Source organism: Leptonychotes weddellii, chromosome 9, assembly GCF_054177405.1.
Source record: "Leptonychotes weddellii isolate Sample4059 chromosome 9, ASM5417740v2, whole genome shotgun sequence".
NCBI classification, from domain to species: Eukaryota; Metazoa; Chordata; class Mammalia; order Carnivora; family Phocidae; genus Leptonychotes; species Leptonychotes weddellii.
In genome coordinates, this window is record NC_138377.1 from 80,970,416 (window position 1) to 80,993,628 (window position 23,213).

Sequence of the window (23,213 nt, forward strand, 5' to 3'; positions counted from 1 at the left end):
CCTGGTGATGGGTATTAAAGAGGGCACGTACTGCATGGAGCACTGGGTGTTATACACAAACAATGAAGCATGGAACATTACATCAAAAACTAATGATGTAATGTATGGTGATTAACATAACATAATAAAAAAAAAAGAATAACTCTACACAAAACTAATCTATTTGTATTATATGCTATGTGAAACAACATAAGATAAGCCCAAGTGTGCCATTCAATTTGGCATTAAAATTGAACCCAATTTTCTAATGTATTCCAAACCCTATGAATCAGAATATATCAGGGATGAAGCTACAGTATCTGCTTTTTATCAAGTGTCATTAGATTATTCCTTTCCAGAGCTAGCACTGGGAACCACTGCTAAATTACAGGAGCTACATGTGAGAGGAAATTATTGGCTGGCCAGGCTCATACTTCAAAAATCTTCCTCAGTTCATTCTGTGTATAGTCTTCTCCAGGTAGTTACCCGGAAAGCCAGAATAATGTCATTATTGCCTTTCCATTTTTCCCTACCTATGATCTAATTATGGTAAACTCTATTAGAAGATTGAGAATAAAGAAAGGGGCAAACAAATGATTTCAAACATTTAGAACCTGAACGTCTATAGAAATGAACTCAGGAACCTTTGCAAACACATGATAGGGTAGGCAAAGGTACTGAATACAAGTTCTTTCAGTTTGAAAGAGAAATGACTTATTCGCTTCCTGCTCAAAGAATTGCTGTGGCAGGATGCACATAAAGAAGTAGTTAGTCAGTCATACAGAGAACAGAGGAGAGGAACAGTCAATGCTTATGGTTTAGCAGTTCCAAGAAAAGAGGATGCAGAGGAAATTCATCAACAGCCACTGCTCCACTACAAATCTCTCAGAGTCTAAAAAGCCTGAAACCATCACTATTTCTCCCTGTGGTGGCCCCAGATCCATGAGTGCCTTCTGCCACCCCCAGGAAAAGGAGCAACCTGCTGAGGGCACAGCTACTCCCGAATGTGCCTGACAAACAGGACCCCTGACACCCGGTGACACCCACTGCTTGTCTAGGGACAGGTAACTAAAAATAATGAATCTACACAAGAAAGTGGGGGAAATGCTGCCAGGTGCTGCTAGAAGCAGGAATAAGTCCTTAAATATTATTTTATTTATTAATTATTATTTATTTTAATTATTACTAACTCTTCTATTCTCCCCCCAATACCTTCTACCAACTCTGCTGCCCAAGATGAGCCCCCCCACCGCCCCGACCACCACAGCCCCAGACATCTGCTTGCCTCTAGGAATGCCTGCTGATGAGTGATTGCTTTTCCCTGCATTGCTCATAACAGGTTTCTCTGCTCCTGCCTTAGCCACCTATAGACCAGGGTCCACCCTGAAGCAGAGTCATCTTTACAAAAGGTAAATGGCATCCTGTCACACCCCTGATGAAAACCCTCCAATCACTTCCCATTGGCCTTAGGAAAAAAAGATCAAATTCTAACATGACTCCTTGGACCCTCCACAACCTGGTCCCTGTTCATTTTTCTAGCCTGATTTCCCATCACTCTCCTCACTGCCCCCACTCCTCCTTGTACCCCATCATGTCTATACTCCAGAAATACTCAGCTCAGCTTCTTTCCATCTGGGAGCCCAACACATGCTCTTCCCTCTGCCTATAATCACCTAACCCATCCAACCCCTTAACCTAACTCCTACTTATATTTCCAATATCAATTCATATATCACTTCCTCTACAAGGCCTCTCTGGTCCCCCAGATCAGAGCTAGGGGCACCTGTATGTGCTCTCATATAATCCAGAACTTCCCACGAGAGCCCCTATCACTCCAGAACATATTTGCCTATTACATTATATTGGCTGTGTCCTCATTAGTCTACAAACGCCAGTAGGGCAGGGATCTCATCTGTCTGGTCCACAGCTATATCTCTAGTATCTAATGCATGACTGGCATATAGTAATCCTCAATAAATATTTGCTAAATGAAAGAATGAATGAGGTCTTTAATTTCATTTAGGAAAGGACCAAGGGCTTTCAGACATTAAAAGGAACTTCCCTTTTTAAATTTTTTGTATTGAAGTATAATTAAAGATTTATTTGAGAGAAAGAGAGTGAGTGCGGAGCCTAACACGATCCCATGACCCTGAGATCATGACCTGAGCCGAAATCAAGAGTCAGACACTCAACCGACTGAGTCACCCAAGCGCCCCTGTATTGAAGTATAATTAACATACAATGTTATATTAGCTTCAGGAGTACCACATATGGATTTGACATTCTATACATTACTCAATGCTCACCACAATAAGTGTAAAGCCACTTCCCTTTTAGCAACTATCACTTCCCAGGACCCAACCCCACATGCCAGAATGTCTTAGATCTTCCCAAGCTGGAGGCCACCATGACTTTCTGGTGGCCTTCTGGCCCATCCCCATCCTCTTTTATACCCCCCATCTCCAGCCTAGGGAAAACCTCAAGGATGAACATTTGCTTAGCAATAGGAAGAGTGTTGCAGGCAAACTGAAGACCAACAGAAAGAAGAAAGAAATTTGCAAAGCCTGGAGGAAAACAAAAGGAGGCACTCTAGCTATTTAATAAAAAAATAATAAATTAATTAAATTAAGACAAGACGCACTGAAAGGTTTTTTTTGAGGTAAGGCCTTCCTGCAAGAAATAATAAGGATAGGGGTGCCTGGGTGCCTCAGTCAGTTGTGTCTGCCTTCAGCTCAGGTCATGATCCCAGGGTCCTGGGATCAAGCCCTGCATGGGGCTCCCTGCTCAGCAGGGAGCCTGCTTCTCCCTCTGCCCCCCCCACTTGTGCTCGCTCTCCACATGCTCTCTCTCTCTCTCTCTCTCAAATAAAGTCTTTAAAAATAATAAAACAATAAAATAAATTAAAAAGAATATGGATAAAAGTGTGTTTTCATCCAAGGACTTTGTTCTAAAAAACAGTCACAACAGATACAAAATGGGAGCAGGGAGAAGGATGAATGGATTCAGTGACAATGACATCTGGTTCTGGTGGCCCCATCTGGCCAGACGGTTAAGGCTCATCCACAAGTTCTAACCCAACTTGTTAGGGCTTTAAAATTCTCTCCTGAGACTAAGTCAACATGTTGTGTTTTCATGGGCTCAGAGTCCCAGGAGCAGGTGAAAGGAAGAATGATTCTTTAAGCAAGAGGGCAAAAGGGACTCTACACCCTGACAGGTGGCAATTAGAATGTAGGCAGAAGAAAGAAATTCAATCTCTCAGGAACTTAATAAGGGTACTGGCCACTGGCCAACTTATTCTTTCTTCTTAATGGTTTGCGACATTGCTTTGATGGATTAGTACTAACAAATAACCAGTTCAAAAGATAAATATATTATATAAATGTAACCAAAACATATATATCCATGATATTACCCTTTCCCTCTTATTTTAGATACTTCTGCAAGCACTTCTCATTTTAACAGCTCCTAGGCAAACGAACATAAAGCAATACCACATCCTTCCTAAAACGACCTCTAAGCCATATAGTTATTTCATATTTTTAATTTCCCTAATACCATATTCCAAAATGTCTTCAAAGTCTTTTTTTATTTTAAAGATACTGAATAAATTCATTTTGTGAATTTTAGCTGTTTTGACTCTTGTAGAAAATCTTTTCCACTTTATAATTAATCCAGAGTGATAATATAATCACAATTGTATAAATTAATATTTCTACAAGACATATGAAAGTTTTTTCTTACTAATGATCCTATTCAAGTGTTTTCACTCCCTGAAACATGAAGTTATAACAAAAAATTAAGAATTGACCTTCAGGTCTGTGTTTCCTCCAATCTAGTATTTTCCTTGTAACAGCAGCAAGTCCAGGCATACTTAACAGAGGATTCACACTAATGTAGCAGATTCTAGTTTAACTTTTAGGAAGTGAAATTTAGTGCTTTCATTCTTGGACATTTATCAACTCACCAAAATACCCCAGCTGACACTCTAATTCGAAAAGATGTCAAAGTAAAGAAAAGTCATCTTTTGTTGAACTTTCAGACCAGTTAAGGTCTAAGGAAATAGAATAGACAAATCAGGTGGGAGAAAAGGTTTGCTAATATGTGAAATCTAGCTCTAGAAGTAGGAACTTCTGATTCTGAAATTCAACCATTTCCAAATGCTGAAGCAAAATGTATCTATATGAATATATTGTTTTTGATATTACCCCAAAGGAGAGGAAATAGAAAAAGGAAAGCTGCTGGTAGGTCTTATTTAATTCTTGGTTTCTTCTTATGCAAGGGATTAAAATGGTGGTTTCCTTGTGTGAAAGTCATGGCCGGCTGGATGGGGGAGGGGGGTGGGATGAAATAAGAAAAAGAGGTATAGTGGTGCCTGGGTGGCTCAGTCAGTTAAGCGTTTGCCTTCAGCTCAGGTCATGATCCCAGGGTCCTGGGGTTGAGTCCCGCATTAGGCTCCCTGCTCAGCAGGGAAGTCGGCCTCTCCATCTACCTTTCCCCCTGCTCATGCTCTCTCTCTCTCTCAAATAAATAAATATTTTTAAAAAAAAGGTATGGAAAAAGACGAAGAGAGAAAGGAGTAGCTAATGGTTAAGTAATAGCTAAAGGCTTTTATGTATATTAATTCATTTTTAAAGGCAATGAGTGATTTTTTTGAAAAGATTGAAAGTTATGCTTCCATGAGATTTTTTTTTTTTACATTTCCAATTCAGGTTTTGAATCTTGGTTACAAAATATAATTCTTCTAATGGAAAATATGACAAAGTCAAAGGAAGGCTCTAGTTTGTTCAGGGAAAATAAGGAGATCGTTTCAGACACCTAGAGACTGAGGGTGATAACAAGACATCGAAGTTGGAAATGCTCCTTAAGCAGCTATATGCAGAAGAGAGCATCCTGTCCATAATATGATTTCACAAGGTTTCTACTTATAGAAATGGGTACACCTGAGTGCAGGTGACTCAACATTTTAAACAAATGATTAAAATGGAGATTCCCTTTAATGACCTGAGGCCATTCAACAATCAAGTTATTATAGTTAATTCCCCCTGCTCCAATTCCATGATCACCAAGCAACCTGCTGGTAATAACTTGCTTTCCCACAGAAGTCTGTCTATAGGGAAACAGTGCACTAGTCATGCCTGCCAAAGTGAACATCCTGGTCCTCCTGACAGTTATATTTCACGTTTTAAATTAATAAACTGTCATTCTTATTTTATATTACCAGTCTCCTGAGCTAATAGTAGTATAACTCAGAAAGATAAATCTGTTTTTGGAATGCTGTTGAATTATAGTCCAAAATCTACAGGATAAACAACCCATTCTAGATGCAGTAAATTCACCAAGAGGCCTCCGAGGGAACAGCCAGCCCGCTGACCTGCTCAAAGGGCAGCAGGATGTGGTGGATGGAAGCTTGTCCTTTGGAGCCAAACAGGCTAACCTTGGATTCCTACTTTTTCCACTAATTCATTACAGAATCCAGGGCAAATATACTCAGAACCTACTGGATGGGCTGTTGGGGATGGGGACACAGGATGAAAAGGCTCATTAGATATTAGTTATCTTGAAGGCAGCCTTCTGAACTTTGTCAAAGTACCTACATAAACATTAGAATGAAATGAGGACAGTGAGTCTAACTTCCTTCAAGACATTTTACAATAAAACAAAGGAGATAAGTGTGAATGGATAATGAAACTTTAAAGAGGAGATGTGTTTGCGGTGGGGCACAGCCCTGGGGATAAACTGAGGGGAGGGAAAACAGTGGAAAGAGAAAGACTGAAAAAAGGAGGCAGAGTGACAGAAAGGCAAAGGAATTGGAGGAGATCAGAGAAGAAAGGGGCAAGAAAGGAGCCGATGCAGTTAAGGAAAGGACAGGAGCAGTGGAAGCCAGGAGAGCAACATGGGGGAGATTCCTGGCAGCTTCTCCTTAACCCAGAGTGCTGCCCAGGTGAGCCCATTCCTGCCTGTCTTCAAATCAGAGTCTAGGGAGGAATCAGAGTGTCCCTGTGGGGGGATCCTCTACTCCCTTTGAGCAGTGGGTTCTCTCCAGTTCTCAGGGACAAGATGGGCCAAAGGGGAAAGGATCCATACGGTTTCAGTAAGCCCAACCCCAGACCCACCCGTTGGGAGGACTTCCCATCCTCTTCTCCCTCTCTTCTCCACTCTCTGGTTCTGCTCTGCTTGCCTTCCTCATTCCCCAACTCTGCTTTCTCTTCTTCTTGGAAACACTGTACGTATACAGGAGACACTTTTAGGATAATAGGATTCCAATCCCAGCTCAGCTACTTTCTATCTAGTGTTACTTTGGCCAAGTCACTTCCCCTTCCTAAGGCTCAATCTTCAAATTTGTAAAATAGGGACAATAATGTCTTCCTCCTAGAGTTGCTGTGAGGGTAAATATACATGTATGTATATGGTTCATTCCATAAAAATATGTTCCCTTCCCTCCTCCCATTTGTCTTTTCTTCTACTCCCTCCCTTTTTTCCTCTTTCAATTTCCCAGGTTCCCTTCCCTGTTTTCTTAACGTTCCTTCATGTTTTTCACTCAGGCACTTGCTTCCTAACCCAAGTCACCTTGTCTCTGAGGACTAACCCAACCAAGAATGGAAGGGACGGGGGGCTGATGGTGGGCGGGGGGGAGTTGGCCATCACCAGGGTGGGTATAGGTAAACCTTGAAAAGCCTGCCTGCCTGAGCAATAGTGGCATCTGAGGATGGGAAGCTGGAGGGCAGGATTAGGGACCCAGCCCCTTCTCTCCTCCCTCTTCTGCCCTCCATCTTCTGTGGTCCTACCCTTTTCCCTTTTCTTCCTCTGGCTCCAGGTTCCCAAAGGCAAAAAAGCAAAGCCTGGATAAGTCCTCCCACCCCTGGACAAGAGGACCTTGTGGTCCTATCTGTTGGCAACCTTGCCTACAGGCCCAAGAATATTCCCTGGGTAGGGGCGCCTGGGTGGCTCAGTCGTTAAGCGTCTGCCTTCGGCTCAGGTCATGATCCCAGGGTCCTGGGATCGAGCCCTGCATCGGGCTCCCTGCTCCGCGGGGAGCCTGCTTCTCCCTCTCCCACTCCCCCTGCTTGTGTTCCCTCTCTTGCTGTGTCTCTCTCCGTCAAATTTAAAAAATATATTTAAAAAAAAAAAAAAGAATATTCCCTGGGGCCCTCAGTGCCAGGCCGCTGAGGGATGGGGAGGTGAGGCTGAAGCACAACAATAAGACCCAAGAAAGACACTCTGGTGCAGCAGGGAAATCTCAGCCTTGGAAGGAATGACTGAGCTTCTGTCCTGCATGTGTGCAGTGTTGAATGTGATGTGTGGGTAGGAGATGTAGATAGTGTTTTAATCATATTTAGTGTCAGTAACAGCTGCCAACAGCCATAGCACTTGTCGATTGTCCATAATGGACAAAAGTAGAAGTGAACACAATTTAAGCCTGTGTGTGTGTATGTGTAAGTGATCATTGTACAGCCAAATTTATAAATTGCTTAGCAATTAGATATAATTACCATTCCCTAACAATAAATTATTCTATTTCCCATATAATGTATATTAGATTGATTTTGTTGTGATTTGTCATGTCAATGCTGCAGTCTGTTCATATTGTTAGGCATGCAGCTGTTACCCAGCCACAAGATTCTGAAGTGGTGGGAACCCTGTTTCCCTTCCTCCTCTTGTTTACCCCCTGCTCACTTTCATCCTTGCTCTCATTTCTTTTTCTCTTTCTCTGTTTCGTAGCCTACTCTTGCTGCCCCTCTAGTGTACTTTTGCCCTCATGCTGCCTTTCTCTCCCAAACATGCCTCCCCTGGCTTAGTCATCTTCCTTCCCCTCTCACTTCCCTTTTCCTCCAACATTTCGTGAATCAGGCAGCTGGGCTTGGTCCTGCCAGCTCTGTAACCTCCAGCCAAATTCCCTCTCTTCTAAGCCCTGGGTTTCTCATCTGTAAACAGGGACAATTAGAGTAACCCACAGGATCATTAGGTATGCCTACAAAGAAATTAGCACAGTGCCTCCAGCGACAAAGTTAGGACTCAAGAAAGAAAAGCTATTTTTTTTAATATATGTTTAACTCTCCACAAGTAAAAAAAAAAAAACCTCCTGTCAGGGATGCCTGAGTGGCTCAGTCAGTTGGGCGTCTGTCTTCACGTCAGGTAGTGATCCCAGGACCATGGAATCGAGCCCCGCATCAAGCTCCCTGCTCAGTGGGGAGCCTGCTTTTCCCTCTCCTCGTTCCCCCTGCTTCTGCATGCTCTGTCAAATAAACAAATAAAATCTTTTTAAAAAAACAAAACAAAACAAAACAAAAAACCTCCTGTCAGGCGCCTGGGTGGCTCAGTCGTTAAGCGTCTGCCTTCGGCTCAGGTCATGATCCCAGCGTCCTGGGACTGAGTCCCACATCAGGCTCCCTGCTTGGTGGGAAGCCTGCTTCTCCCTCTCCCACTCTCCCTGCTTGTGTTCCCTCTCTCGCTGTCTCTCTCTCTGTTAAAAAATAAATAAAATCTTTAAAAAATTAAAAAATAAAAATTAAAAAAAACCTGTCAAATTTGAACATCAGTAGGAATGGCTCTCAATCATCAAACACTTATTGGGTACCTATTCTTTGTTTTTTTTAAGATTTTATTTATTTATTTATTTATTTATTTATTTATTTATTTATTTATTTATTTGAGAGGGAGAGAATGTGAGTGAGGCGGAGGGGGGAGATGGGGGGCAGGTGGTAGATAATCACAAGCAGACTCAGTGTGCTGCGTGCAGAGCCCGATGCAGGGCTCATTGTCACGACCCTGAGATCATGACCTGAGCCAAAACCAAGAGTCAGACTCTTAACTGACTGAGACACCCACTTGCCCCAACTGGGTGCCTATTCTATGTCAAACCTGGGCTGGGTAGAGGGAGGTAAGTATCATTAGGTCCTACCTCTGTCACTCAAAAGCCTGTAGTCTGGGTAAGATAAGAACAAAGTACATAGATCATTTGAATGGCTATCATGGAAGCAAGGACTGAGTACAATGGAGGCAGAGGGAAGGGAGTCACCAAGCCTGCTTTGCAGAGTCAGCTAAGAGGTCACAGACAGTGATTCTGAGTTGAATCCTTCCGAAAAGGAAAGAAGAGTTTGCTCGTAAAATGAGGTAAGGACAGACAAAAGGAACAGCTTGTGGAAAGACCAAGTGTTGTGAAAGGGAAGGGAAGGTTTGGGGAGCAGTGACAGTCATGGCAACAAGATTATAGGGGGCATGGAGCTGGCAAGGTAGATTAGACATGGATTCTGAAAGAAGTGATCCTCTTCATCGTTATCATCATCACTATCATTCACTGGATATTTGGCCTTGTGCTAAGTACTTGACATGTATCATCTCATTTAATCCTCACCAAAACTCTATAAGCGAGGACTATCATTATCCCCATTTGATAGATGAGGTGACACAGGGCAGGGCTGTGTTCAAGACCCATGGTTAATCCTGCAGGTAATGGGGAAGTGGAAGAGCTCTCTCAGAGAAGGATATGGTTAGAATCCAGCCCCCCTTGTCCACTGTCATTGCACTCTGTGTCTCTCTATGCAAGCACATGATAATCAGCACTTTTAGGAAGGTTACTCTGACAGCATGGCCTGGCATGGAAAGAGATGGGGGAGCAATGACAACAGGCAAGAGCAACTGGATTCTAGAAATGTTTCTGCAGTTGAATTGACAGTTTATAAATGGTCCATATAATGGGGTGCAGGACAAGGAGGAATCTAGTGTGACTTCTAGGTTTTTGGCTCAGAACAATGAGGAGACAAGAGGTGCCATGAACTAAAATGACAAGTACAGCAGGGAAGGGAGAAGGAAGAGAAAGCAGAAGGGCAGGAACTGGGATGGGAGAATAATAAATTTAGTTTGAACACATCAGTCTTGAAATTTCTCTTGATAGTTGAAAATATCCTTAGCACGAAAGAGAAAAGATGTATTTTTAGACTTGGAATCATCAACATATATGCAAGCATTGAAGTCATGGGAAATGAATGATCTCACTCAGGAAGAACAAGAATAAAAAGAAGTGAGGAGAGGACAGAGGGTGAGGATGAGTCAATAAAAGGTTGAGGAGGCCCTAGGGAACACTCAACTTCAAAGGACACGTCAGACAAGGATATATTGAAATGAAATGTTCAGGCTTTCCTACTGTAGTATCTTCCTCTGGGCACCTAGCATAGAGCCTGACATGGGTAGGTGCTCAACAAGCTGGAGCTGACCAAAGAAATGGAGAGAGAGAAAGGAAAAAAAATTTCCAAAAATGCAATGACCAATATTTAATATTTACATTTAATATTTAATCAGAAATTAATATTTGAAAAATATTTAATATTTCTAAGAAGTCAAATAAGATTTTAGGCATGAGGAACACTTGGAGGTTACTATTTTCTTGGCCACCTTTTTGTGAGAAATCCTGAAAATACCAGCATCTATTTCTTGTATATGCAATACAAGCATCTAGAATCATACATTAAAAAGAGTTTTAGGAGAGCTACAATTTCTAATTCACTTTTAAACAAAAGGTTAAGTCTTTTCCAACTAAATGAGAAGTTCCAATTTACCAGGTAAGAACAAAATAAAATCCTCCTGTGCACAAAAAAAAAAAAAAAAAAATTCTCGAGGGGCACAAAAAAAATTATTTGATCCCTCATTTTTAAAGATGCATGCATGATGAAACAATATAAAAGCACAAGATAGATAAATACAGGTTTTAAAATATCACTCTGAATTTACATTTTGCATTAAAGGTTAGCATAGAACAACACCTGAGCAAAGGTGACCATTCAGGGACACATGTTGATAACTCCACATACAGTCCTATATTTCCTCCTCTCCTTTCTAATAAGCCTTCAGCTCCCAATTATAATTTCTTACCAATTTCCTTTCTTTTCAAAACAGCTAATTGTTAACCAGGGACCTGAGACACTCTCATATTTATCAACCAAATAGCTAGAAGTATCGATTTCTCAGTTCAGACAAATCTCAGCACTAAAAACATACCACTCCAGCCTCAGAGAGTAATTTAGTAACAAACTGTTCATGTTTAAAGCATGAATTGGTCATAGAATAAACAAGACCTGAATAGAGGAGCTAGATACAAATCCCTTGGGGGAAAAAAAAAAATGAAATCAACTACTCCCAAAGGAAGTGACCAATACCCACAAGCCAAAAAAAATGAACCTCGATGCTACCCCCATTGGCCATTTAATAGGTGATGCTGGGTGCCTGGGTGGCTCAGTCATTAAGCATCTGCCTTTGGCTCAGGTCATGATCCCGGGGTCCTGGGATCCAGCCCCACATCAGCCTCCCTGCTCAGCGGGGAGCCTGCTTCTCCCTCTCCCTCTCCCCCTGCTTGTGCTCTCTCTCTCAAATAAATAAAATCTTTAAAAAAAAATAGATGATGCTAACAGAATAAAAATTTGAAAAAGGAAATAAAGAAAATGTTCTATTTCTCAAACCCAACTAGTTTCTAATTATTTTTTAGTTAAGAGAATAATAAAGATTGTTGGCTAAACCTCAACCATACCAGAAGGTGAAAAGAGCAAAACAAAAGAGCAACCTAGAAAAGAGAAACAGAAAGCTCCAGACAGCCCTGAGCTGACTCTCCTCTTGGTCTCAGCAACCCTTGAATGCTCCCCACAGACTCACCTCAGCCTGGACCTAACCCTCTCTCCCAAAAGGAAGGATTCAGGGAGATCAAACAGGTACCCATTCCATGACCATGTCCATGAGAACAATGAGAAAAGCAAGGCTATTCTGAAAGCTCTAGCAATGACATAGAAAACAAACTGGGTCTCTAGGGGACATTCTTGAAAACCTGAGATCAACTCCCGGAAAAACACTCTTGACCACTTACCGCTACCGGAAGCTGCTAGGTGGCAGATCAGAATCAGCATCTCATCAGAAAAAGAAGGCGGCTTTGTAGGAAAGCAATTACACTACCAGTGAGGAACTGGGGAAGAAAAACACTCCTTGGAAAAATACCAAAAGCCCAGAAGAGTCTCTCCTTCTAGAGTTGCCTGCTACAGCTGCCACGGCAGAACTGGTTAATCTTGAAGAAACAAAAGGAAGCTCCCTAGAGGCTGGCTTCAGCAGGATGGCTTCCTCTGTGGGAACCAAGAGTTCAGAAGGATGGAAGCAGACAACAGAAGGAGTCACAGTTACCACTTCTGCTTACCAAACTTTCATAAGGAAAGTAAGCAAACATCTTTAGAGTTCCCACCTGTTTTTCCCAGAGATGAAGGAATTTGCATTTTTTAAAAAATCATTGCAAGGGGAGTTTTACTATCTCATGGATGAAAGCTAAGCACACTCAAGCAACATTTAAATAGGAAGAATGAAGACACTTTTTCCAAACATCCTTAATTTCAACTCAGAGTAAAGCAAACAATTAACCCTTGAGGATGCCAAAAAATAAATGCACATTAGGAAATGGATTTAAACTTCTTAGTTCAGAGTCACTTTGGCGGGGAGGTTCTTATTTTTAAGATGAGATTAGATGAAAACAAAATATTTTGGTTTGGTCTATTTTTAAAAGAAAAGATTATGTCTTAAGTATGTCTAAACCTATTTATGGGTTTTCCAGAAGTTGCATCAGATTTGCAGTTAAGTACTGAAACCAAATACATCTATTTTTTTCACATGTTTATTTTTTTAATGTTCAGTTAGCCAGCATATAGTACATTAGTTTTTGACGTAGTGTTCAACGATTTATTCGTTGCATATAACACCCAGTGCTCATCACAACACGTGCCCTCCTTAATACCCATCAGTGGGAGGGGGGTGGGGGATGGGGAAACCAAATACATTTTAATCATGTCTCTATAACCAGAGCAAGTTGCCTCTGCACATACCAACTTCACTCTCCTGGAAAATCCTGGTACTGAGCCCTCACACCTCCAGAGAGAGCCAGATCAGAGAGAAAGGAAGGACTTTCCCTTCCAAGCCTCCCAGTCACAAGAAACTGCAGATTTCTTGAAACGAGAGTGATGGCTTTCTTCCTTGCATGATAAAAAGAACCAGTAACAGACTATAAGAAGAAACAATCATTTCTTTAAGACATTTCAAATGAAAAACTCTGTAAAAAATTTTTTTAACTATAATTTCTGTATCACTTTTTAACCTACTATATTATCAACTACTGTAAGTTTGGTGATTCCCTTTGTTGAAGAAGATATAAAGAAATCAGCACCTTCTCCTACACTATTAGTGTAGAAGTTGGTAAAATATTTTTTTAAATTTTTTAAAAGATTTTATTTACTTGACAGAGAGAAAGAGAGACAGAGAGAACAAGCAGGAGGAATGGCAGAGGGAAAGGGAGAAGCAGAGTCCCTGCTGAGCAGGGAGCCTGATGCGGGGTTCAATCCCAGGACCATGACCTGAGCCGAAGGCAGACACTCAAGCAACTGAGCCACGCAGCTGCCCTGAAGTTGGTAAAATATTTTTAAAGGTAAACTAAGTAGTGTCTATCAAATATAGAAATGTGTATGTTTCCATATCTTAGGAATTTACCTCACAGATAATCAAACATGTATGTAGAAATGTTCATTATAGCACTGTCTATGACAGGAAAAAACTAAAAATGGCTTGAAAATAGAGGACTGGCCAAATAAGTGAAGGTACATCCATGTAAAGGAGTACTATGCAGCCATCAAGAGGGAGTAGAACTGGAGTGAAGGATCAGGTGGTCTGGGTTCAGATCTGGCTTCAGCAGAGACTAGCCAGGGGACTCTGAGCAAGTTCCCAAACCTCTCTGGGCCTCAGTCCTTCCTCTGTAATAAGATGAAAATTACAGTACTTACCATAGAGAATTACTGTGACTAAGACAGTGCCTGAAGCACAGCAGATGCTCAAAAACTATTAGTGAGTACCAATTAGAGATAGGCCTCTTTAGACAGACATGGAAAGATATCCAAGGTATACTGTCAAGTGAAAAGAGCAAGTTGCAAGAGTATGTATAGGATAATTCCATTTGGTAAAATATTTTAAATGTGCTTGCTGTTGACTGCCTGCTTCTTCCCAGTAAAATACAAGCTCCTTGACAGCAGGGACTTCTGTTCACTGTTGTATCCCGTTTCCATAATAGGCATTCAATAAACATTTGTTGACTGAATGAATAAAATCAGGAAGGATAAGCAGAAAGAAATTTTTAACAGTAGTCACCTCCAAAAAATGGTATGAGGGTGGAAGGGCTGGTGGGCCCTGGGAGAAATATTTCACTGGTTCTTAGAAAAGTACCACTTTAACTTTTTTTACAGTGAGTTTGTATGCCAACCAATAAAAATGGAGCTCTTAGAAGATAATATTTTTGTTTACAGGGTGCATCTTAAGATCTATGGGTGTCCTCCCTAACAGTAGACCAGTGAGGGAGCAAGAGATGATCTCCCTATTACCTGATAAGTTAATGAGTCAGAAAGCAACTTATAAAAGAAGCATGGAGCTCTCCTTTTCTTCTTGGCCTTATATTGATCTTTCCAAAGTTAACCCTACAATCTCCAAGCCAGATCCTCTGTCCTAATCCATCAGGACCCCTCTCCTTTACCTAAACATCAATCGCACATCCCCATAGTGGCATCTCTGCCCAGATCATCCTCTCCCCCTGGGAGACCTTTTCCTTCATCTTCTCACTTCCAAACCTGTCCATAAAGGACCGTTTTCTGAGTCCCAGCATCTCTGGCCCCTCCCTCTTGGACACTGCTAGAGACTAGGCTTGATACCACCCACTGGCACTTACTCTACAATATCTGCTATCTCCCCTCTGTTTGAAATGAGGTCTATATGGACTGAATCTTCAGTTCTGCAACCCCTTCTTTCTTGCGCACATGCACTCTCTCCCTCCCTCGCATGCAGGCAGTTCTTCACTATAAAAAAAAAAAAAATACTGCCACATTAAGGAGCTATGTGTTGTGATTTTGTTCCATTTGCCCAAAAGTTTCTGACACCAGAAAAAAAATTCACCAGCCCTGTCATTCTCCCTGAAATTTTGACACTAGGGATATCTTTCTTTGGCTTCTTCAGTATATTCTTGTTAAATGCTTCTAAAAGTTCTAAATTGATTTAAAATGCTCTAGTTCTTCATGTACTAACTAGTCAAAACTGATTTAATCATATTTTATTCCTAATCAACAACAGTGATGGGATGAGGAATCCTAATAGCAGAAGAACATGAGACAGAAGGGCTTACCACACTCACAGTAAAACCACAGAATGACTACCTCACATTCACCTCATGCACAGAAGCTCTCATAATGCACACACATGCATGGGCGGGGAGGGACACAAAGATTTCATATCATTTTGAAATATTCATTTTAAAATGCAATTATCTTGCCATTAAATGCTCCCTTGCAGATAGATCTTTGGGTGCTTAAAAAATGATTTTACAGTGTCATAGAATTATGTACTTAAAAACACAGAGCATCAGATTTATTTGCACCATTACTTTAAGTCCCAAAGCTCTTTACCCATCTCTGAAATATAACATTACAGTAGGTGCTGCTACTCCTTTGCCAGGCTGTCTTATCGCCCACATGTCACCTTGACTCACTCCCTCACTTCATTCGGATCTGTGCTCAATGTCACCAACTCTGAGAGGCCCACCTGGTCAGCCTACCTAAAGCAACACACACACCCCTGTGCCTCTCCATCCCTTATCTTGCTTCATTCTTCTCCATAGGAAAATACATAGCTATTATACTGTATATTTCCTTATTTATTGCCCAGTTCCCCCCACCAGAAAGTCAGCTTTAGGAGAGCAGGGAATTTATCTTTGGATATACACCCAGGGCCTAGAACAGTATGTAGCAGGTGTTTGAGGGATGTTGAAGAAACCAGTGAATAGTAATAGCATTGTTGTATAGTTTTTGTTGCTTACTAAATATGTATGGATCTTCCTCCAGAATAGGAGCTGCTTGAAACCAGAGCTCTTGTCTCGTTCCCTGTCATCACCAACAGCACCCAGCAGATAGTAATTTATCAAATGAACTGAAGCTGAAGTCTAAAGTATACTTCTCTGTATGACACTTTCCATTTCTACTAGATTTCCATTTATAATGTGCCCTCAAGTTAATTTTTCTTAGCTCATCTTAATCTGTCAGTCCCCAAAGTGGTGCCAGTTGATGGGCCTAATTTGAATAGACCTTGTTACCGGCACAGAGAGGTTAGGGTCAGATTTCAGACTCCTTTGTAACTACCTCTTGAAATATGAGATTCAGAGGAGGAAGAGAAGGCTATGGGAAAGGATGGAGGCCTATAGCACATTGAAGATGAAGAAAGCAACTGCTCACTCTTTACAGCATGAACAGAGGAGATACACTTGCTCTGGATAACCTAGAAAGTATAGGGGGAAAGGAGGGTTTAAAAGCTCTGCTTTATTAGCAGATGTCCATCAACAGATGAATGGATAAAGATGTGGTGTGTATACACACACATACACACACACACACACACACACACACAATGGAATATTATGCAGCCATCAAAAATAATGAAATCTTGCCATTTGCAACAACACAGAAGGAACTAGAGGGTATTATGCTATGCAAAATAAGTCAGAGAAAGACAATTATCATATGATCTCATTGATATGAGGAATTTGAGAAACAAGACAGAAGATCATAGGGGAAGGGAGGGAAAAATGAAACAAGATGAAACCAGAGAGGGAGACAAACCATAAGAGACTCTTAATCTCAGGAAACAAACTGAGGGTTGCTGGAGTGGTGGGGGGCAGGAGGGATGGGGTGGCTGGGTGATGGACACTGGGAAGGGTAAGTACTATGGTGAGTGCTGTGAATTGTGTAAGACTGATGAATCACAGACTTGTACCTCTGAAACAAATAATACATCATATGTTAATTAAAAATTTAAAAGAAAATAAAAATAAAATTATAAAGTCTAATATTTTTTATTATAAAATATAACCATTTTATCTTTTGTACTGATTTGGCCTTAAATCTATTTCATCTAGTTACAATAAAGCTATACTAGCTTTCCTTTGGTTAAAAATAAATAAAATTTAAAAAATAAAAGCTCTATTTTTTCCACTTGTAGGTATATACCCAAAAGAACTGAAGCCAGGGACTCAAACAGATACTTGTACACCAATATTCATAGCAGTATTATCCACAATAGCCAAAAGGTGAAAACAACCCAAATGTCCATCAATGGGTAAAGGGATACATAAAATATGATATACATATACAATTTAATATTACTCAGCCTTAAAAAGGAATGAAATTCGGGGCACCTGGGTGGCTCAGTTGGCTACATGTCTGCCTTCAGCTCAGGTCATGATCCTGGAGTTCCTGGATCGAGCCCCACATCAGGCTCCCTGCTCAGCAGGGAGTCTGCTTCTCCCTCTACCCCTCACCCCACCTCAGCACTCTCACGCATGTGAACTCTCTCTCTCCCTCTCAAATAAAATCTTAAAAAAAAAAAAAAGGAATGAAATTCTCATACATGATGCAACATGGATAAACTCTGAACACATTATGCTAAGTGAAATAAGCCAGACACAAAAGGAAAGTATTTTAATAATTCCACTTTTATGAGGTACCTACCACAGGCAAAGGTTGCGAGGGACTGGGAGGAGGGGAAATGGGAGGGTATTTACTGAGTACAGAGTTTCAGATTGGGATGAAAACATTCCAGAGATCAACAGTGGTCTGATAGTTACACAGCACTGTGAATGTGTTTAATGTCACTGAACTGTACACTTAAAAATAGCTAAAATGGTAAATGGTATATATTCCCACTAGACTATATTACCTGACCAGGGCTTAATTTTTAATCTTCATTAGGTAGCATTTACATTGTCAGAACACTAAAAGTTCTGTTTTCGAAAAACCTTCTTTTGCTTTAAAAATCCTACTTTTAAGAAATGTCCCTGTCTGTAATCTAGAGTTCCCAAAGATTTTTCTCAATGATCACCTCAGTTTGTCCTCACAACAATCCAGTGAATTATGTTAAAGGAATTTTTTTTTAAAGATTTTATTTTTCCCTCGCCCATCACGCAACGCACGTTCGTGGGGAACCTGGTGCTAAACCATTCGTAGACGACCTGCTTCTGGGTCAGGGTTTCGTACGTAGCAGAGCAGCTCCCTCGCTGCGATCTATTGAAAGTCAGCCCTCGACACAAGGGTTTGGAAAAAAAAAAAAAAAGATTTTATTTTTATTTTTCGACAGAGAGAGAAAGAGACAGCGAGAGAGGGAATGCAAGCAGGGGGAGTGGGAGAAGCAGGCTTCCCGCCGAGCAGGGAGCCCGATGTGGGGCTCAATCCCAGGACCCTGGGATCATGACCTGAGCCAAAGGCAGATGCTTACCGACTGAGCCACCCAGGTGCCCTGTTAAAGGAATTTTGATTAAACATCTGAGCACTTGAGAGAAATGTTTTTCTAATTTATTCACCCTCTTACCTTATCCTCCAACTTTGCATATATTTCAACAAAATGAAGAGATGGAAATTTTTACACTTAAGAATATGAAGTCGGGGCGCCTGGGTGGCTCAGTCGTTAAGCGTCTGCCTTCGGCTCAGGTCATGATCTCAGGGTCCTGGGATCGAGCCCCGCATCGGGCTCCCTGCTTAGCGGGAAGCCTGCTTCTCCCTCTCCCTCTGCCTGCCGCTCTGCCTACTTGTGCTCTCTCTCTGTCAAATAAATAAATAAAATCTTTAAAAAAAAAAAAAAAAAAAAGAATATGAAGTCATGCAGCTTTTCTCAAAAGAATAAATAGCATATGTTTCTCAAAACATGTAAATAAGTCTAGTTCTGCCAAGGCAGCTAAGAAAGCCAACAAATTACCATTTTAAGTAAACAGATAAACCACCTATAGCAACCAGGATGCCTGATCCAATATTTTTATTCAACAAGTGCACATACTTTGCTAGGCACTTTGTGGGACATAGATAGATGAACAAAATGTGATTCCTGCTCATGAGACACTTATCATGTGTTGGGAAGGGTCAGACATGCAGATGAGGGGATTCTACAATAAAAGGTGGAAAACAGGCTCTGCTATTGAGAACGGGACCACCAAACAGATTTAGTTCCTTTGTGTCAATTCAATCTAATCACAATGAAATGAACTAATTAAGATTTCATCAATTCCCTGAAATTTAGTCATTACAAGAGTTTCAGGTTTTTTTTGTTTGCTTGCTTGCTTGCTTTTAATGTCAAGAAAGGAAGGTTGAGCTGACTGAATATCAAACCAAATCTTAGTGTCAGCCTGAATGGCAGAGAAGTAACTCTGGCCTAAAATTATAATTTGGACATACATAATAAAAAAGAAAAGAAAACCAGAACAAAGTATTCCCTGATTCTGTAAACACTTTCTTCAGCAATCCACCTGCTGTGAGCAGACTAGAGGCCAGTTTGAACCTACTGAAGAAGCATCTCTTTGAGAGGAGCCCTTGAGTATACATTATGCACTAAAGCATGAGAATTGCAGGTGTATAAATCATGCAATGTTGTGCAAATTACTTAACTGCTTTAAACTTTAGCTTCCTGAGCAACCTAAGTATCCATCGATAGATGAATGTATAAAGATGTGGTGTGTGTATGTATGTGTGTGTGTGTGTGTGTGTATGTAAAATAATGGAATACTACTCAACCATAAAAAAGAATAAAATCTTGACATTTCCAACAATATGGATAGACCTAGATGTTATTATGATAAGTAAGTCAGACAGAGAAAGAAAAATACTGTGATTCCACTTATGGAAATGTGGAATCTAAAAAACAAAAATGAACTGGCAAAACAAAACAGACTCAAATACAAAATACAAACTGGTGGTTGCTGGGGGTAGAGGAGTATGCACAAAATAGGTGAAGGTGATTAAGAGGTATAAACTTCCAGTTATAAAATAAATAAGTCATGAAAATGTAAAGTATAGGATAGGGAATACAGTCAATAATATTGTAATAACTTTTTATGGTGGCAGATGATAACTAGAGTTATTGTGGCGATCATTTCTTAATGTATACAAATGTTGAATCTCTATGTTATACATCTAAAATTAACATCATATAATAGGTCAACTATACTTCAATAAAAAATAAAACAAACATTAGCTCCCTGGTTGTAAAATTGGGAAAATTAAAACCTGTTTCTCAAGCTATTTGTGAAGATTAAATGAGATATTCACTAAATGAATATTAAATTAATAAAGTAAGTGTATGTATAAGTTATATATGCATTGATACAACAAGAATATATAACCTAAAGCCTGTAATACAATCATTGCCCAACAAAGGTCAATGTCCTCCCTGCTGTCTCCAGAATCTTCCCAAATGGCTACCACATTTCTTTTATCAGAAGAGAAGGAAGACCTCTGAATTCTGAGCTATTCCACCTCTCCAGTTCTTTCCATCTTGATACAACCATCTGCCTTCTCTTCTAAGACAGTGGTTCCCAGGAATATCCTTTCTATACACCATAAAACAGCACAAGAAATAGACAGTTTTAAAGGATGAAATCAATCAGGATAAATTGAAGTTTTAGTATTTCCTTCCTGCACCGAGGATTATTTAAGAACCACTGTTCCAGGACAAGGTTCAGCCAGTGAGAGAAGTACACTAAAAATGTTCCTACCCACCATGCCCTCTTCTCTTCAGTGACTGAAACCTACTCACTTTCCATTCAGAAACAGTTTCACCAAACCTTGAAATCATACATACCTTCATGGTCCTCAATACCTAGAAACAAAGTAGAGTTTTTCAACCTCTTCTGATTTCATGTACTATCTGGCACTTTCCGTGGTGTGTTTGGCTGAAGTTCACCAAGAGAAGGTAACCCAACTCCTCCCCCAATCCCCAACATTACTTCCTCTTGGTTGGTTAAGCTTTTGTGTAAGAAAGTAGGTTTCCTTACACTGGCCAACATAAATGATTAACTCATTGCCATTGGTACCATTTCCTATGTGGGACTTTCCATCCTTAATGAAAAGACTCACAGTTGAGTTAGTTATTACTCAACTAACTCACAAAAAGAACAAAAAGAAAGTCAGAAAATGCAAGAAGAAAGACATTTCTTTAGAAATTAAGCCCCAGATAGGGATGTAGACCTAGGAATAGAGGAGTTTCCTGCTGTACTGTTAAAATTTCAGGAATTAAAAGTAAATTAAAAATAATATAAACCTACCACTACATTAAAAGTAAGCAGGTATGATTTCAAAAATGAAAAAAGATAGCTAAATTCCTGGGTCCTAAAAGTCACCTCTGGGGACTTGCTCCCTCCAGCAATTTGGATTATCCCATAAAGGCTCTCCTGCATACCCCTTTCAGTCCCAACATTCAAACACAAAGCAGAACAGTGAGATCCAGAAAGTTTTTTGTATCCAAGCCACTGCACCCAAACCAGGTGACTTGCATTTAACTTGCCCTTTTAAATTCCTTCTGAACCATGTGTTCCAGAACTAGATGACCCAGCTCTAAACCAAACAGCCTAACTTCAAGCCAGACAATTAGAATGACTTTTATAACTAGGGATACCAACAGTTCATTTCCAAATGATGAATGCTCCACAGCCAAAAATAGATCCTGGCACTGACTGTTGGCACCAGTGAGAGAAACACTCCCCTAAATGATCTCTTGCTATCAAGAAGGCACAGTGTATTCTTTGCATATAACAAGTGTCCAGGAAATATTTTGGGGCTCCACTTTTTCATAGATTGGCATCATAAGAAGTCCTTAGGACAATAGTAGGTGTCCACCAGAAAGAAGGAGTTGATCTGCATCAGTGTCAGGGTTCCAGTGGTTCTTGCTGTCTCAGAACCTTCAAGACACAGGAGGAGCCAAACACTCAGGATCTTCTAACACTCACTCCTGCCCCACTTTCTCCTTAACAGGCTGTCCTCTCAACAGAGGGAAGGACCAGGGCCACAAGGCTTTAAAGAAGTTCTTGCCTTTATCTCTTTACTCTTTAGACTGTCCTGTGCAACAATAGGTGTGAAAACTCCCTACCCCTTACGTGTCATTTGGAAAGGGCAGGGTCCAAGACCAAAGGAGTTCAGGCTCCTAATCAGGACTATCTCTAAGACATTTCATACATTCATCACCATGAATGTATGATACAGTATGATAAGAACTCTAATAGAGGTATCCCTGTCCAAATATGCCTTGGAACTATAGGAGAAGGCATACTTATTTCTATGTGGTGTGGAGATATCACAGAAAAACATCAGGATTTGAAGCTGAATCCTAAGAGATGAATAGGAGATGAATAGGGACGACCTGGTTAGTTCCACAAGCTAACAGTCCATGAGAATAAATATCACTGATAGTTTTTATCTCCTCCCCTCAGCTACTACTCCATCCCACCTAAGAGAATAGCAGCCCTCCACTACCACTTGAGTTTCCATTCCAGATGGCAGGAGTGAGTCACAAACCCACATCCTACAGCATTCATGAATGTGGAGGGCAAAAGGGAGTTCATCATCACTTCAGTACATCAGTGAAGGTAATTACTAGGTCATAGCAGATCAAAGGCCAGGCAAGGGTTAGACAGGAATTGAGTTCTGAATGCGTCAAGCACTGCCTTGGGCACACCACCTCTGAGGAAAGCATGCATTCTTTCCTGCATAAGGTACTAAAGCTGTGTTGTACTGTAGGTTGTAAGAAAATCCACCCTACTATGAAGCTGGAAGACTGCACTGGGATGTGGTATAGGAGGCAAAAGCACAAGATGGCAGGAGGGAGGCAAAACTGTCTCAGGTGGTTCGAGAGTCATCCTGCCCTCTAGAGGTATCCCATATCTAATGGAGAGTAACAGATCCCATTAAATGCTTTCTTTGAGTAAATATTAATTCCAGATGAACAATTACAAAGTGTGCATCACTCCAGTTCTGGACACATCCCCACTAACGCTGAGCCACCTTTAGGTAGAACATGCTCCAATCTCAAGGCTTGGGACCCACGGAGGCTGAGTGGATGATAAAGCTATGTCTGGTGCATTCACACATTCTTATGCATCCTTGGGTAAGGAAGGTGTTTTTCAGATTTTCCCTTATTGGTAAGCTAGTGTTTCATCTTGTATCCAGTCTATCAAAGGGAAGGGGCATAAATATCTTCCCAGGAAAGGAGGTGAGACATGGGGTTAAGTCATGCCAGAGACAGAGAGAAAAGGGGAACAATGGATACAGACACCAGAACCCTGGTTTTTCCTACCTTGGGACCTAAGCTCCAGAGGGTGCTGTCTATAGAAGCATCCAGAAAGATGTGGAGGCACCCAAGTTAGTGGCCTCTTTCCT

General features: G+C 40.8%; 1 protein-coding gene across 1 annotated transcript in view; it reads right to left on the bottom strand.

Moving 5' to 3' along the window:
• Nucleotides 1-12,284, bottom strand: part of ATP8B4 (ATPase phospholipid transporting 8B4 (putative)) — a 160,095-nt gene extending 147,811 nt beyond the window's left edge. Inside the window, exon 1 of the mRNA XM_081831858.1 lies at nucleotides 11,828-12,284. The gene's annotated coding sequence lies outside the window, so the exon portion shown is untranslated. The remainder of the gene's footprint in view (nucleotides 1-11,827) is intronic.
• Nucleotides 12,285-23,213: the final 10,929 nt, after the last annotated feature.